Genomic DNA, 16,324 nt, shown 5'->3' with positions numbered 1-16,324 from the left:
AAGACTGAGGGTTGTAAGAGGGGGGAATCTTAAAGGGGGTGGTGAAGAGAGAGCATGAGGTAAGGGCAGAGGAGGAGTGAGCAAGGGATGCGGAAGATGGGAAGAGAGGGAATCCGGGCACGGGAGAAAATGCCTGAGAAGTGAAGGGGTAAGAGCTGGGGGGGCAGAGGAACGGAAGAATAGACGGGGGAGCAGGGGCGGGTGTCCCCGCGTGTGTAGCCGGTTTGTCACTGCCCTGCGGCGCGGTGGGGCCTGGAGTAAAGCAGCAGGAGTAAGCAAGGGGGCGCTTGGGATGCTCCCTGATTAATAGCAGAGGGTCCGGGCCGTGACCGCAGGCTCGGCATGTGCTGGAGCCGCGCTGCGCTTTCCCAGCCCCCCTGCCAGGATGAGGGGGGTCGGAGGGAGGGAGGGAGGGAGGGAGGGAGGGAGGCAGCGAGCGGGCCGGGGCGATCGGCATCCAGCAGCAAACGAGCGCGCTGGAGCCGCGGCTTCCTGGAAACGGAGCCCAGCTGGGTGACAGGCAGCGGCGATAAGCGGGGGCTATCGGGGCCCTCCCGGCGGGCCCTGCCCCTCCGCGTCGCCGACAGCTGCCGCCGGAGCGGTGCGGAGCCGCTCTCCGCGCCCCGCCGCCGAGAGGGCAGGTAGGAAGCACCTGGCGGCGGCGGACCGCGGAGCGGATCCCGGCCGGGACGCCCCGGGGGGAGCGCGGGGTGCCGGCTCCGGCTCCGGGCGGGGAGAGGCGGCGTCCCGCCCCGCTGCGCGCCGGCGGAGCGCGGGCCGCGGGCCGCGACTCCCGCCCTGCCCGGCGGCGGGAGGTACGGGGCAGGGGCGCCTCGGTAACGCCGCTTCGGGCACCCGGCAGAGAGACGGGGTCCGAGACGCGCGGGGCAGCGGGGAGGCACCGGCGCCGCATCGGTAGGTGAGAGCTGCAGGGCACCTATAGGGGGGGTGCATGTCACCTATGGGGGGGTGCATGTCACCTATAGGGGGGGTAGGCTCCTTAGGAGTCGGCGGGCATCTGTAAGTAGGCAAGCCTCGAAGGATGCTGGTATTCCTACAGACGCTGCACCGGCGCACAGAGGTGCGGTACCCCTTTTTATCCAGGGGTAAACACATTCACGCCAGGAAACACCCAGGAGCCCCCTGGGAGGTGAACGCCTGGCTGGAGCAGGTGGAAAAGTAAGAGGAGCAGGGCAATGTTTATGCCATCCTGTCGGGTTTGCGTTTTGGAGGTGTCATTGTTACGGGCTGGTTATATTTTAGTTAACTCTTTGTCTGTGGAGAGATTACATTTTATTTGCTCATAAATACGAATTGAGGTTTTGGGTCACGGCCCAGTTACATTTTGCTTCAGAGAGAGTTTAATTTCCCCTTTTAACAAGTGTTTTAAATAAGTTGGGCCATATGGAAATTGAGTTGTTCATCAACCAAAGAAACTTGAAGGAATTTGAAAAATAAGGTTACATATTTCTTGAGCCATTTCTTGAGTATTGAACCAGAGTCAGAGTACAGCACCAGTACTCAAAACTCCTGATTCAGTCATTTCCTTTGTTGGGATCAAGACTTAATCTGTCTCTACCTGTGTTTTCACAGCTGTAAAGTGGGAGCTACACCTATTAATGAGGGGCATTACATATTCTTTTTGGAAATACCTTTATTAAAAAAAAAAGCAGAGGAAGATAATTTTTAAGGCTACTAAACAATGCAAAATGTATCTGAAGGAACATTTCGTGTTGAATGGAGAGATACATCTGAGAAAGATGTGGTGTCTAAAGGAACACGCAGATTAGAAACTTCTTCTCTGTTGTATTCATTTCTCGTGCAGTTGATCACTTACATGCTGCTGCTCTGAATTCTGCAGAGTGGATGACATAAGCACCACATGTAGTAGTGCAGGAAAAGCTGCACAAAACCTGCCAAAATGGGACGGAGCTGTTATTGAATTGCATGGCAGGCCAAGACTACTTTATGCCCCACGTCTAGAGAGAAACTTGTATGAGATACAACACATGCGACACGGTAGTGAACAAGTAGCTTGGTAAAATTTTCCTCCGATTAGAGTCTGGATACTGTTTAGAGGAATTAAAGGGCTTCGCTGAGATGACAGATCCTGCGTCCCTATCTAGTGCTCGATTCTCGAGTCAGTCAGTAACTGCAGTGAAGCAGTGGTGTTTCTGTTAACAGCATGGAGCCAAGAACAGGGAAATATAGGCCAAACAGTGAGTTATGTAATGGTATTCCCTAAGGGGTGGTATAAAGATGAGATGATTTCCTTCTGTCAAGACAAAGAGCAGCCGTACAGTTGCTCTACAATGTTCACTCTAGCCCTGGGTTCCTTAGGAGCAATCCAGGCAGGGAGTTGGGACCCTGTAATATCAGATGCACCGATATCACTTTATTGCCTTCCACAGCTAATTCCTTCACAAATATTCCTTTGCAATATCCTCATAAGGAACCTGAAAAGTGGAATAGAGCTGTTATGGCTAGAAAGGGAAACCAGACCAAGTCTACAGGGAGGGGAAAGTTATGATTTTAATGTGTCTCTTCTCAGGGGTTTGAGGAGTGATAATGTGGAGCTATAGTGCACCAGGACAAAACAGAGGTTCTATGTATACAAAGTAATACAAGATAAAGCAAGAGAGTGAGAACTGTCTCAGAAGATTTGTTAATTATGCCATTGGATGAAATAAATAGAAAGGCTAGACTGGAAGTGGTGGGGATATTTTATGTAAAATAGTAGGTTTAATATTAGTTAAATATACACACTCGATCTTAGCCAAAAGGCTGAGAAAAAGGGAGAAGAGAGAGTTGAATTATCCAGACTGTTATTGGCCAGAACTGGATTTTGGAAGGTGATTGGCTGGTGACAATCCAAAATTATACAGACAGCAAGTCTTGCAAAGGACATCAGCCAGCCTTTGATCACTACAGGTGCTCAGGGTCCTGGGCGTAAGATGACGCCTCCGGAAGTACAAAAGGCACATACGTATTTATGAAATACCAGTTTTTATCCACTTTTTTCAACTTTTCCATTTCTGTTGCCAGTTTATTCTCCCTGAGCACAGATTGCTTTAAACCAGTAAGTCTTCAAAGACAGAATGCCTGAAAACCATAATTTTTATTCAGTTCAACTTTTTAGGGAAAAAACTTGGTTTTCAGCCAATCAATGCATTTAATTATTAGTAATTTAGAAGATCAGAACACCAATACAATCTTGTCTTCTTTGTCACTAATACAGAAAATACTGTAAGTGTAGTTAGCAAACCAATGTATATGTAACTGATCTAGATTTGAATTTAGCTGTTTCAAATTAAATAATAACATTTGTTTCATGGGGAACTTAAAATGCAATTATTATTGGAAAAGTAACTGTGTTAGTGATATTTTGTTATTCATCAGATATGTTCTTTCCATGAATTCACCCCTGATCTGCTTGATGGAGTAGCAAAAATTCACTTTCATTATTTTTTTAACTCTTGCTATTCCAGGCTGAGTTAAGTGAATGCATTAGCCCTTGCAAGTGGCTCTGGCCCTTGTATCATGAATTAAGATCCACAGTAGAGTTTCTGTCTTGAGGTGTCGATCTCAGTTGCATGGTAAAATACCCGTAGTAACTTTCATTGGATTGTAGTCATATAGTATGACTTTAAGATTTCAGACTGACTTGTCAGGCTTATTAGTGATTTAAAAAACTGTTCACTTATTGACTTAGCAAACTGAATTGGGGCTATAAGCTTTTATTCTTGTTTTCCTTTCCTTTCTCTACAACTAAATTGTTCAGGCTACAAATTCTGAGAATGCTGGCATGCTTAAGCTGGAATGTCCAAGGCTTAACATTAAGCATCAATAGGTTCCTATAATTTCAAGTAAGGCCAGTAAAATCTATTGGTCCTCAAGAGCTGAGAGAGCCAAGGGCTGCATGTTTCAGTATGGGTAACTAATAATAGGGGCATCTGAATTTAACAGACGCTTCAGACGTTTTGGCCTTATGTCCTACTGACATATCTCATCTGTAAAATGGTGATAATACAGTAATGTTTACATAGTAGTGGGGAGATGATAAGAAATCAATATCAATCTTTCTCCATTACGTAGGAAGAGTTATATTTATGATTAGGGAGTGAACCTTGTTCCTCTTAGCTGAATACTTTCCTCACTTATTTCATATGGTAGGAACAGTGGTAACAAAGCACTCATCACTTTGTTTAAAAAAAGCTGGCTCATAGAATGTGTGCTCACCACAAGAGTTTTCTCTAACTGTTGTAGAAACATTTTTAAACTTGTAATTTTAAGCTATGCATAAATATTGGGAGCTCATATTCTGTGCACCTATGAAAGCGAAAAGGATTATCTGATTACATGTATTTGCAGATCTCTCTCAGCTTCACATTCTTGCAGACCAGAACAACAACGTAACTTTCTTCTTTCAGGATAGTTAATGTTCTGGCCCAGAATTATAGCACCAGATGTGTTGCCACAGAAACAATTTAAAGGAAGAAGGAATTGTGAGCAAATTGTCTTTCTAGTGGAAAATGTTTTAGAGCCTCTCATTGGTTTCTGTGTGTATTATATGTGTGCACAGCAGAGAATAAGGCAGAATTTTGCTTTTTTGTTTCATACATCTGTTAGCATTTTAAAATTCTCTATACAGGGTTGAAAATTGAAAAATATTCTATTATGGGCATGAGTTATGTACCTCAGAGACATTTTTTATTAAATCCTGACTCATTTTTAGAAACTTTTTCCTTGAAAAGTGTGCAGTTTGCTAGCTGATTTACTTAGCTCCACTTGCAACATGCTTTGGAAAATATTTCCAGTAATAGTTGTTTCTGTGAAAGTAAGGAAACATTTGACTATATAAAATTATCCCAGATTTTGATGCTGAGAATTAGTAGCACATTCTTACTTACTACAATTGACATGCTGATGAAAAGAGGGAATGTATATAGGAAATATTTTGATTTAATCTTGCCTAGGAAGCCTTAAAGCAGCCAAAGACCTTGATTTTAGCTAGCATTTTTTTTTCTCAGAATAGTTGCCACGGGATACTCTATTCAACATATCCTTTTCTCAACTATTATGCAAATGTTTGTCTGAACAAAATGCAACATGAATTACCTTAATATCCCCTTTTCACTTCTTTGACCATAGAAAGGCATCTTTATCCTACAGTTTTGCATACTGTTTGGGGTAGAATAATGAGAAAAACATCCAGGAAGGCCACAGCCTCAGCAGAACAGGTTGGCGCGTGTAATAATTGTGTCAGAAACTCTCCAGATGTGGCTACATCTAGTATTTGCAAAAAGAGATTTTTCTTGTACAGTTTATGCTGATTTTTGACCAGATTAATTTAAACGAACAAAAATGCTGATGGAATTGTGTCTGCACTAGGATTTCAATTTTATCAGAGACATATCATAAAATACAGCATCTGTAACTAACATTGGTGGGCATTTCTTGTATAAGCTTGACTGAAAAATCTGGGAAAATTTAAAAAAGGCCAAGATCCACACATAAAGAGACTTGTTTCCACAGTTCTTTGTCATTCATGCATTTGGAAGGTCTTTCTCCCTGCAAATTTTGAAATACTGCTGGCTGGGTAGCTGAAGGAAACGTAATTGCATTTATCTTATCAAAAGCCAGGGTGATGTTCGTGTCTCTGGAGTGATGGAAAAATTTTACCATATGCATCTGTATGCGTAATGCTACCCTGTGATTTTGGAGGATAATGGACATACAATGTTATGCCGAGAAGCCTTCTTTGTTTGTTTGTTTGTTTGTTTGTTTGTTTGTTTAGTATTTTCCCTCTGTGAAATTTATTTTTTTAAAATCTTTTTTCATATAGCCGTACTTTTAAATGCCCCTCAGTTTGGAAATCCATAATTTATTCCCTTTGTTACTCGGTTTTTATTCAAATCTGGGATCTTCACTTTTGCATGGATAAAAACTGTTTATAATAGAAGTATCGGAATATATCCAGGTGTACTAGATTTAGGAACAGTTACTTATGCTTATGAAAGTAGTTCAACCTTATTTTAAGTGTCCTACAAGAGTAATCTTTTGAAATCTATCAGTTTTGAAATTAGATTGCATACAATGTCACACATTTGAGTTTTGGCAGGTTCACAGGCATGTACATCACCAAACAAGATCTGCCATACAGATAAGAAATTCACTTCTCTCTTGCATTCCTTATTCAGGCAGAAATCCAATCCTGGGTGTGGAAGGAATGCAGAACTGGGCCTAGAGCTTGTGTCTGCACAGGTTAGAAATGAACTTTCAGTGTAAAATTTGGATCTGAATCTGCATCCATATTTCGCTAGAAGACCACAGATATTTGAATCCAGGTTTCTGGTTTGGGTCCTCTTTGGGGCTGAATCAGTCTTTATGTTTGCAAGCTGATCCAAACGTCCCCTTAATTAGTTCACATCCCTTTCGTTTGATCCCATGAGAAGATAGGTTAGTCTTTCTTTAGGCAGTAGAGCTTGCCCAGACAGACATTGTAAACTAGAAATATAGGTACTTATAATTTTCTTAAAAACGTCCTTTGGGCCTAAAATTTCTTGTGCTTGGTTTCAATCCAGTATTAAATAAGACTGGAAAGTCTGTATAATGTCAGTTCAGCTGCATTTGAGTTATTCAAGTGCATTTTAAAAATATGTACTTTCCACTTACTTACATTTTTTCCGTAATTCTCTGCACTTACATAACCTCTGTTTTATTATTTAAATTGCCACAGACTTGAGGAGGGAAAAGTCATTCTCCAATACTGGGACTCAATAGATAAACAGGGAGGCAATTCAAAGACCTTGGTGTGCTTTAAAATCTTAATGTTTACTGCTTTAGTGTTAGCATGAACAGGTTTATATTTCTACTAGTGCAGACAAAATACAATGTAAATAATCTTCAGTTTACCTGTGCACTGGATTTCTGCAATTTTTACATGATGTAATTGAAATTTTACAAAAAGAGTTTAGAAGGTTTCTCTAGATTATAAGGAAGGATTTTGTTTGATGAGATCTGTAAAGGTAAAATAGTAGGCCAGGGTTTTAAAAAAAATTTGACACACACAGATATACCAAATGCATATGCGGCTGTGAGCAATTATTACAATAGAGTGTACATATTGGGTAACTGTGTGTGAAAATGTGGCTAATACTTGATCTGTACAGAAAGTTCATAGGCATTTCTAAAGTTTTGAAGATAACTGATTTGTAGCAAGTTAGTTACCTGGTTTTTTACAATGGAAGACAAAACAAAAGAGCAGTTAAAATGGATGGATCATGTCAAAAAATGCATCAGTTTAATTCCGTCAGTAGCATCACAGCATCAGCATCGCTATGTGATGTTGTATAGATATATATAACTGCACATTACTGTGTGCCTTTTTTCATGCTTTTAGTACAATAGTATATGCCCAGACTTCACGAAAATCTGTCACTAGGCTTTTGTTATTCATTGTCTGAAATGGAAGCCCACACAGTGATCTTGAAGGTAATGCCACCTTTGAAGAGAGTGCTGCATGTAGAAAGCTGACGGGAAATGCTACTTTACCCACAACTCCCACTGAAACAATAGAGCTATCCTTTGTGTAACTCTGCTGAAGTCATTGGATCTTGTTCCTAATTCCACTGAGGCTGAGTTGTGCCCCTCCCTTTTTCTGAAGTGTTCACATGCCAATGTGTTGTGCAACCAACATAATTTGTTAACAAATAAAAAAGAATTTAACCTTAGAAAATCAGTGCATGCATCCCAGCTGCCTGCAAACAAACATCAGAAGTGCAAAACAAGTAACAGTGCAAAGTATCTCAAAATTGCTTGAGCTTGGGTTCTTCAAGAACAAAAACACAAGTCTAAGGACTATGTGCTTTGCAGGAGAAGGCTTTAGATGAGAACATATACTGCATCTTCTGGTAAGATCTCCAGTCCAGACATCATTTCTGCGTATGCCCAGCCTAGCTTGTTTTCTCCAGAGCTGTAGTAATACACAATGAATCTTTCCCCCGTATGTGTTTGAATTTGATTGCTTTTAGTTTCATTTAAAGCAATAAGCATATATACTTTGACCTGTAATTGTCAGATTATCTTTACAATACAGTAAAACTGTAGCTTAATGTAAAATATCTCTCTTGAGTAAGCCAAGTCGTCTGGAGCAAACCACCATTTTTCTATTATAACATTGAATGCACTATCTACCGTTGCTGCTGTAACTGTGTCAGGATCTGGATTTAATTCTGGATCTGAATTAGTGTATTGTTAGAATCACTTGTCAACTTGTATATTTTGTATTTGAATGGCCATTTCTGAATTTTGCAGATCACCCAAGAGTGATTTTCTGCCAGTAAGTTCTCTGGGCTGTACATTCTTAATGACAGTTCTGTAGAGGATCACAAATGTGAGTTCATAAGATCAGTGATCCACGCACTGATGGTTGGAGGGTCATATTGCAAGTATGGGAAAACTGCCAGGGGACATAGAACATCACAGGGACATCCTGTTCTATCTGCTGCCTCTCCAGCCAGGCATGGTTCCTCATTAATGGGAAGGCGTATCACTATTGTGCTTATAGCACCTTTCAGCATTCTGGACACTGCTGTCATCATCTCAGGCTCATCTGGCAAGATGCGTGATGATTGTGTCTTTCGCAAATCGTGCCTGTCTGATGCCAAAAAAGCAGATCAGTACGCTCATAGTGCCTTTGATATCACTGGAGTCATCACAATACTGTGATATTTAACTGTTTTGCGTATGTGTTGTCCTGAAATTTAAAGTTCTTTGCTGGTGACCTCATCCATTACCAGGACTTCTTAAATTATCAATCAAGCAACAGCTATGTGAATATGGACTGTGCATTTTGCCATCCATTTTTGTGTTAGATCTCTCTGCAGCTCTAATAACTGTAACTTAATGCAAACCTGGCTGTCATTTCCCTACATACCACATTCTGAAGGTGACTGTTGTTTTCCTCTTTCTGTTAGGACAATAGGAGCTGATGAACTAAGTATCAGTATGTACAGTGAACTGATTGATACCTTGAGTCTTTTGCTCATTGGTCTTGGGTAAGAGCTCTTCACACTCTTGAGTCAGTGTGCGTGTTAGCATTACAATTGACTCCTTCCATGTTGAAAGGGAACTAAGAGAACTTTCTTACAGGGGGCCCAGTTTTGTCAAGTGGCACAATCCTATTCTGCAAGAGTGGTCTCAACTATAATTGGCTCATAGGTAAGTAATAGAGTCTGGGTAACACAGACTAAGTCAATTTACATCACAAAAATAAGTCTTGTTTTATGAAGCGTGAAGGACTTACCCACAGATTTTTTTATAAACTGAGAATTGTAGTTGTTCTACACTTGCCATGTAGCCATACTAACCTTTGTTCTGCACTTAAATGTAGTACTGCTATAATTTTGTGTCAGTTGAGGGTTTTTTTAATGATGTAGACATATGACATTAAAAGCTTCTGCAGCTGTATTGATATGGCAGTGTTGTATGCTAATACAATTTATTCGTTTCCCTCATGCTTTATAGCAGTACATCTGTACTAGCAAAGTCCTTGTAGTATCTAAAGAGACACAAGTAATAAGACCCTCTCTACAGCTGTTAAGCCCCTGTCTATATTAGAGATTCCTACGCTCAGCTAAATTGGCTGAGGACTGTGAAAAATGGTTTCTTTTAGCAACATGGCTGAATTAGCAAAAGATGCAAGTACAGAAGCAGTTATAGTGCACGGTAACTTGTGCATGTGTTAGTACTAATTGTTTTAGGTCTGAGGGATAGTTTTAACTATGATGATAAAAAGCACAGGCTTGCCAAGTTGCTCCATTTATTCTAGGATAACTTTTGTAGTAAATAATACCAATATTCTGATAGCAGTGAGGTACTGGTAGTATAGATACAGAGACGACGTTCACATTGAAGGATTTTTTTACATTATCTGCAGACTACTAATATCTTTCAAAACTATGCTAGATGCATTAAAACAACAAAGCTTTCTTGTGTAGCTGTATAGATCTATGTTACAAAGTTTCTGGCATAGCTGTGCGTGCTAAGAGGAGTGTTAAAAAATGAAACCCATAAAGATTTAGCTATGCTGGCAAAATACTTACATAAGAATGCTCCTTTTGCCAGGATTGCCTGTGTCTTTTGGGGAGAGAGGTAGAAACAAACTGGCAGAAGACCTCAGTTATCTCTTCTGTTGGAGTTTTGTTGTTGTACTTACACATAGATGCTGAGTAAACCAGTCCAAGGTCTAAGAAAAACTCCTTGTGATGCTGAAAAATATGAAACACTAAGCAGATGTGACTGCTAGTTGCAGTAAAAGCTTTGAGTCCTCAGGGAACAAACACTCGGGTTCACAGTCTTTGAAGAAGTTTGAGACAGAGAGCTGATTGATTTTTTTGTGCACGAAACTGAAATACATTTTCATGAGTGACTCTTGCCGTGTTTGTTGATGATATTCATAACATTTCAAGGGACCTTAAAATTAGGTTAGCTTTTGGCCTAAATGTTGAAGTGGTTTGATCTCAACTGATCCTGCTGAGCAGCTTCTGCTTAGCACTTCCAGTTATGTCTGCCTTTTTTTTTTTTCCAGTGAGTAGCTCTCTTGTGCTTCGGCTGGGTGATGTAGAAGAGCCTGACATTTCCAGGAATTTATTATCTCTGGCAGAAGTCTTGTTAATGTCAGTTATTGATAAGTGGGAAAGTAAACATGTGGCTGATTAGGCAGTGCACTTTCAATGGCTTACCACTAGTCTGATTTCATGTCACAGCACACAGTGGTCCTCCAAAGAAAAATTCTTCTACCACTAACTAATTTTTAAAATTCTTTTTAGTGTATGATTTTGGTTATAACTTATCTAGTTCTTGCTCCTTGCTGATGTAGAAATTTTTTTTCTTGTTTACAAATTTCAGTCACATTAGAGAGATAATTTTCTAGTCTTGCTAGAAGTACTTCTGATTTAAGAAATGTGTGGCAACTGTATTAACCTTTAATGAATATGAAAAGGGAGTTTTCACCTGCTCAAACAGATTCTTTCTATTTGCTGACTGTGAAATATTTGAATTAAATAGCAGTAACAAAAACACAGGGCTGAAGAAAGGAAGTTTATAAAGGCCACGGCAGATCTGCAATCTGCATTATTCTGATGAAAGGCATCACCACTCTCCTTTAGAGATGTATTGTCAGAACTGCTTATGTGAGTTCTCCTGACCCAACTTCCAGGAAGATAACTGCTTTAGAAAAAACACTTGAAACAGTAGTCTTTTCTAAGCTATCTTTTTTAGGCTGAAATAGGTTTAAGGGGCACTCCGTGGAGTAATGATCATTGTAGATTTTGTAGCCTTTCCTGGCCAAACTGTGTCCAGAAGTCAGTACACAAGTTTGACTTTTCTGATTTTATAATTTTCAAAAGAGTATTGCTGTAATTCTGTTAAGGCTTGAAACAATCCAAAGCTGTCTTCTAGGCAAAACCAGACTGACAAAACTTGAATATCTGGTTTAAAAGTAAACGTAGTCCAGTTTAGACTGCATTTTGCTTAACTGCTCGCTTCACCATATGTATCCTAATATACACTAGTCTTTCAGCTGTTTCCAAAGCCATCTCCTTTTGAATGTTTAATATTTAAGAGCCAATTAGTTCCATTTTGTTTTGTTTGGATAGTTTGCAATTAAGCATTCTTTCAAGTGGGCTTTATGTAGCTAATTCCGTCACAAAAATAAGCTCTAAGGGAATGAAGAGAAGTTCAAGCTAGCCAATGTTTATTTTTATTATTAATAATTTATATTATCGTAGTCCCCAGGGGAACTAGGGCCTCACTAAACCCAGTTTCTTCTGCATGTAATGACTGTGTCTCACAAAGCCTTATACAGCAGAAGATTCTTTTTTGCTGCTGTGGCTTAGTGCAAGGGACCTGCTCTATACTGCAAAGGAGCGTACTGATGAAGAGCATATAAAGACAAATCAAGAATAATTTTTTAAAGGAGCTTAAGCTAGGAACCAGAGGAAAAACCTGATACATCTTTTCTATAGAAAGCCATCACTAATGCATTTTTCCAGTGTGAGCGCCAAATCATGACTACAAAGGTCTTGTTCGTCCTCTCTCTGAAGTTATGGCAATGATCCCAGTGACTTTGATGGGAGCAAGACTGGGCAGAGAAGCGATGGTCCTAAAAACCTTATCTATTTCCGAACTAGCAGCAGAAGACACTTTGTATTTTAAGAACACACTGATGGGCAAAGTTCGTTTAAAAAACTTTCATGTTTAGTCAGGTTTCTATCAGAAGTTACAGTTTTCACAGCATCTGATCCTAAATAATTGGTCTACTTTATGTTTTACAGAAGTCTTGAAAAAAGTGATTTAGAGTCCTTTCACACCTGCTAAATGCAAAGGAGACACAGAGCCAAATCCTGGACTTCTGTAAATAGATTGATTTGAATAGAGTTATGGCAGTTCATATAAACTGAGGATCTGGCCTGCTCTCTAGGGGATACTTGTGTGAGTTAAGTGGATAGAACTGACGTTGGGATGAACAGGGCCACAAAGTGGAAGTGCCTTGAAGCTCGTGTAGCAGTGCAAATTTTCATCATCAGTGGAATTACCGTCCTTCTCCTCTCCCCTTATGTGGAAACACCAGTCTTTTCTGTAGTCTTTCCATAATTCCAAATTCAAAATCTAGACAGAACTTTTCCTGATCTATCTGTTCCATATTCGTGTCCTCATTAGTTCGGTTTAAAGGGGGTAAAACATCTGTTTCCAAGTACAGCTGTGTGGTTAGTATGTAGGCCTTTTTTTTTTTTTCCATACAAAAATCACTAAATCTGGCCATTTAAGACACAGATTTTATAGGAGCTAGAGTTGGGCTGTGCAAAGTTCACCTCATTAAAAACAAACCCAAACCAAATAAAAGCAGGGAATAACAGCATAAAAAATGTGGGCCATGAATGTCAGAGCATATGTATTAGGAATTGGTAAGAAATGAAGGGGAAAGTACAGATATATCCACATATATACAGAGGTTCTTGGTTTTTTCCACAAGTAAAGTTTACATGCTTGTGGAGTGTCTACAGAAAGGGAACATTAGTACAGAACACAGTGTTAGGATTGCTATGACAGCTACCCTAATTTGTTAGAAAATATAATGAGTTCAAGCCTGTGTTAGAAGATACTAAGTAAATTCAGCCTAGATAAAATGTTCAAACACACAAAATAGTTTTTTGACGCTTCAGCTGTTAGCTGGCCAATGAGAGACATTCTAAATTGTCTTAATTTTGAGATCTCTTTCTAAAAAATATACCCTTTTTCATTACCTTAAGATAGGTACCGAGAGTCACTAATCAGTAGTGGAAATACTGACTTTGAAAAAACAAAGTCTATGTCTACTCAGCATTAAAGAAAATACTTTGCTTTAAAACATAACCCTTTTCTCTCTCCTATTTCCCTCTTATATGACATTTTGTATACTTTTCCTCTTTTTCCAGTGTTCTTTGGGATACTCATCCTAACTTAGCAACTTCATTATTTCTGTGGCACAAGATTGTCTTGGTGACATTTATGGGAATAAAACAGGGTTGCCATAGGAAGTTGACTTAATGGTTTAATTCTTAATAAATGGTCAATTTTCTTGATCAGACAGCTAAATGACAGATAGTTTCTCCCACTTCAGAAGCATGCCCCAGGACACATACTGGTATATTGTGATTCACAGACTTCAGTTTTTGAAGGTATCAAAATACATCCCACATACTGCTGAACATCAAATTTCACTGTTACTGGAAGTTTGTCATCTGTTTTGGTTGATATATTCTTCTCAATGTAATAATCAAAACATATATCTATCCATCATGGTGGTTTCTATTGAAGCTTAGAGTTGGGACTTTCCACAACCCTAAGGCTGAGATGAAGGACCTTCCTTATTTCATAATTGACCTGGAAATGGGCTTTTAGGAGGCTCCTTCATTAGCCGATGGATGGAGACATGATCACACGTGATAAGTCTATCTGTAACATACATTCAGGCGTAGATGGGGGAAAACAAGGAGAATGAGATATGTATTACAGCAGAATGTTCCTTGGGGTTCCTAATTAAGAAGGAGGAACCTCTCAAGGACAGAATTGGTAGGATTCAGTGCCTTGCTGCTAGGCAAATTTTCCTTTGTCAGAAATGGAAGAGCCTGTTCATCACTTGTAAACTGCTCTCCCTCAGCGCCATCTGCTTCTTCTCTTGTTAGGAATTTGTTTTTAAGTATTCATTATAATGTAGCTAACTGCAGACTCAAATTCTGCCAAAGCTGAAAAAGCTGCAAGTCAGGCTAGCGTGTGGAGCCTGCCACATTCCTGAATCTCTGATTCAGGCTTGCAAGTTTGTCATCAAGTTTGAAATTGAAACCAGAGGAGCTAGCTGCAGGCCCTGTGCTCATAAATCAGCTGATAATGGCTGAATTGTTCTGTGCCTTCCCCTGAGGAGGAAAGCAAAACTCATTGCAAAAGTACTCATAACAACTAGAGGAGCTATGATGTAGGCAAGCATGGAAAAACTACACGTGGCTATACGAATATGCCACATACTGGCAAAGGAAGTAAACGAGGATTTTGGTTATATGCAATCACTGATTCATTTCTTATTACAATATTACCAAAAAGTTACAGTGGGATTTACAGCCAACCTTGATTCCGAGTAACAAATTTCCGTGAAAGAAATAGGCACAATACATCAGTGTGTGATCCGTGACAAGGTCTCCTTTGTGCTTCATTTGTTTGATACCTGCTGCCACTAGAGGGAGGTACAAAATTGACCACAAAATTATGTCTTGAAAAATAGTTTCCAGGTCATTAACTAAGTGCAGGCCAACATTTACTGCCGTGATTCTACTGGAAATCTGGAATAAATGACTGATTAATTTCCTCTGGATGTGCACCAGTATCACTGAGAATAGAACTTGGATCTGTATGCTTAGATGAAAACTAATTAGAAATACAGTAACATTTTGAATTGCAGGCTTGAAAAACAGGTCATCTTGGACTTCAAAGTTGAGTCCTGTGTTCAAAGAACTACACTAGAAATGGTTACATCGGAGACACTACCTCCAGCACAGGAGAAGCTATCTGAGGGGACTGCTTATGATATTTAAATTTATTGCTGCATAGGAAACCTGGACTCCAGAACTTCATTTCCAGAAGCTGGCATAAAGCTATAGAAGGGCCTAATGACTAAAGCAATAACTTGGATCAAAGCCGTTTATCTGATTTTCTTTTTATGGCTTGAATATGGGTAGGAGGAAAGTATGTCAGATATGCAGTATTTAAATATATATTTAAGAGTTGAACCTGCCTAGATAAAATTTGCAAAAGTACCAAAATGAGTTACACACTGAAGCCCCATCTTTCTGAATAATGTAAGCCATGAATGTAATTCTTATTAAAAATGAATTGAACTAGCTCCTAAGAGCCTAAATTACTTTTGAGAGTGGGATTATGTTCCTGAATCATCTGAGATTTTCAAAATACAACCTGACAGATGTAAGTTTGGTGCAAAGTAAAGGGCCCGTCTAATAATCTGAGTTAAACAAGTTTAGGCCAAGAAGTTCTGTGGAACACATGTGCAGTGACGTAGACAAGCAAAATCTTCCACTTTCAGCAAAATTGCTATGTAGTTGCTCACGTTGCTCAGTCTTAAAACAGCAGAAATGTCTGGTGAATGTGAGTGGAAGAATGATTGTTCATGGCTCTGTACAGCTATATCCAGTGGACTTTCCAGCACTATAGCTAAACATACCTCTTTGGTAAAAGAGGTTTCCTGCATGGATTGCATTTTTCTGCAAAGAAGGCTGAAGAAGTTCAGCTGTCTACATTGTTTTATTCCCTTTATAGGAACCAGGGAGGAGAAAGAGATGAGTAGAGGTGAGATGGGAGGGCAGGAAAAGTGCAAGGGAGAAGCAAAATTTACCTCTTGGTGCTTCAGAGACGGATGATAAAAGTACTAAGGGGAAATTTTTCAAAAGCTCATCACAGGCAGCTATTTGTCTCCATTACCTCCATTTTTGCAAATCTGTTTTACCGTGTAAAAACAAAATATCAAACATACATTTTCCATATCTGTAACTGCAGTGGCTCTTCCCCTGTCTGTGTGGTGGACTAGTTACAGGTTATATGTGTTGGTGTGAGACACCAGTTCTAGATAAATGATATCCACAAGTCAGAATTCCTATGTTAAAGTGAATTACATATAGCCTTTTCAGATACTGCTGTGAATCCTTGTGCTGTGAATCCTTTCCACAGAAAGGATTTATCTGAAGAAGGTATCCCTATTTGAGTGTAATGCTGTGTT

At 39.8% G+C, this 16,324-nt stretch overlaps 1 protein-coding gene across 7 annotated transcripts in view; it reads left to right on the top strand.

Moving 5' to 3' along the window:
- Positions 1-586: 586 nt before the first annotated feature.
- The window catches only part of RIPOR3 (RIPOR family member 3), a 53,105-nt gene continuing 37,367 nt past the window's right edge, over positions 587-16,324 (top strand). Inside the window, exons 1-3 of one of the 7 annotated variants that reach the window (XM_050907270.1) lie at positions 795-915; positions 8,979-9,059; positions 9,154-9,222. The gene's annotated coding sequence lies outside the window, so the exon portion shown is untranslated. Of the gene's footprint in view, positions 642-794; positions 920-8,978; positions 9,060-9,153; positions 9,223-16,324 lie in introns of those variants that run through there. The other 6 variants (XM_050907271.1, XM_050907273.1, XM_050907272.1 and 3 more) reach the window with 6 other exon arrangements.

Source organism: Gymnogyps californianus, chromosome 17, assembly GCF_018139145.2.
Source record: "Gymnogyps californianus isolate 813 chromosome 17, ASM1813914v2, whole genome shotgun sequence".
Lineage (NCBI taxonomy): Eukaryota > Metazoa > Chordata > Aves > Accipitriformes > Cathartidae > Gymnogyps > Gymnogyps californianus.
The sequence above is the reverse complement of the archived record's forward strand: the minus strand, read 5'-3'. Positions and strand labels throughout refer to the sequence as shown.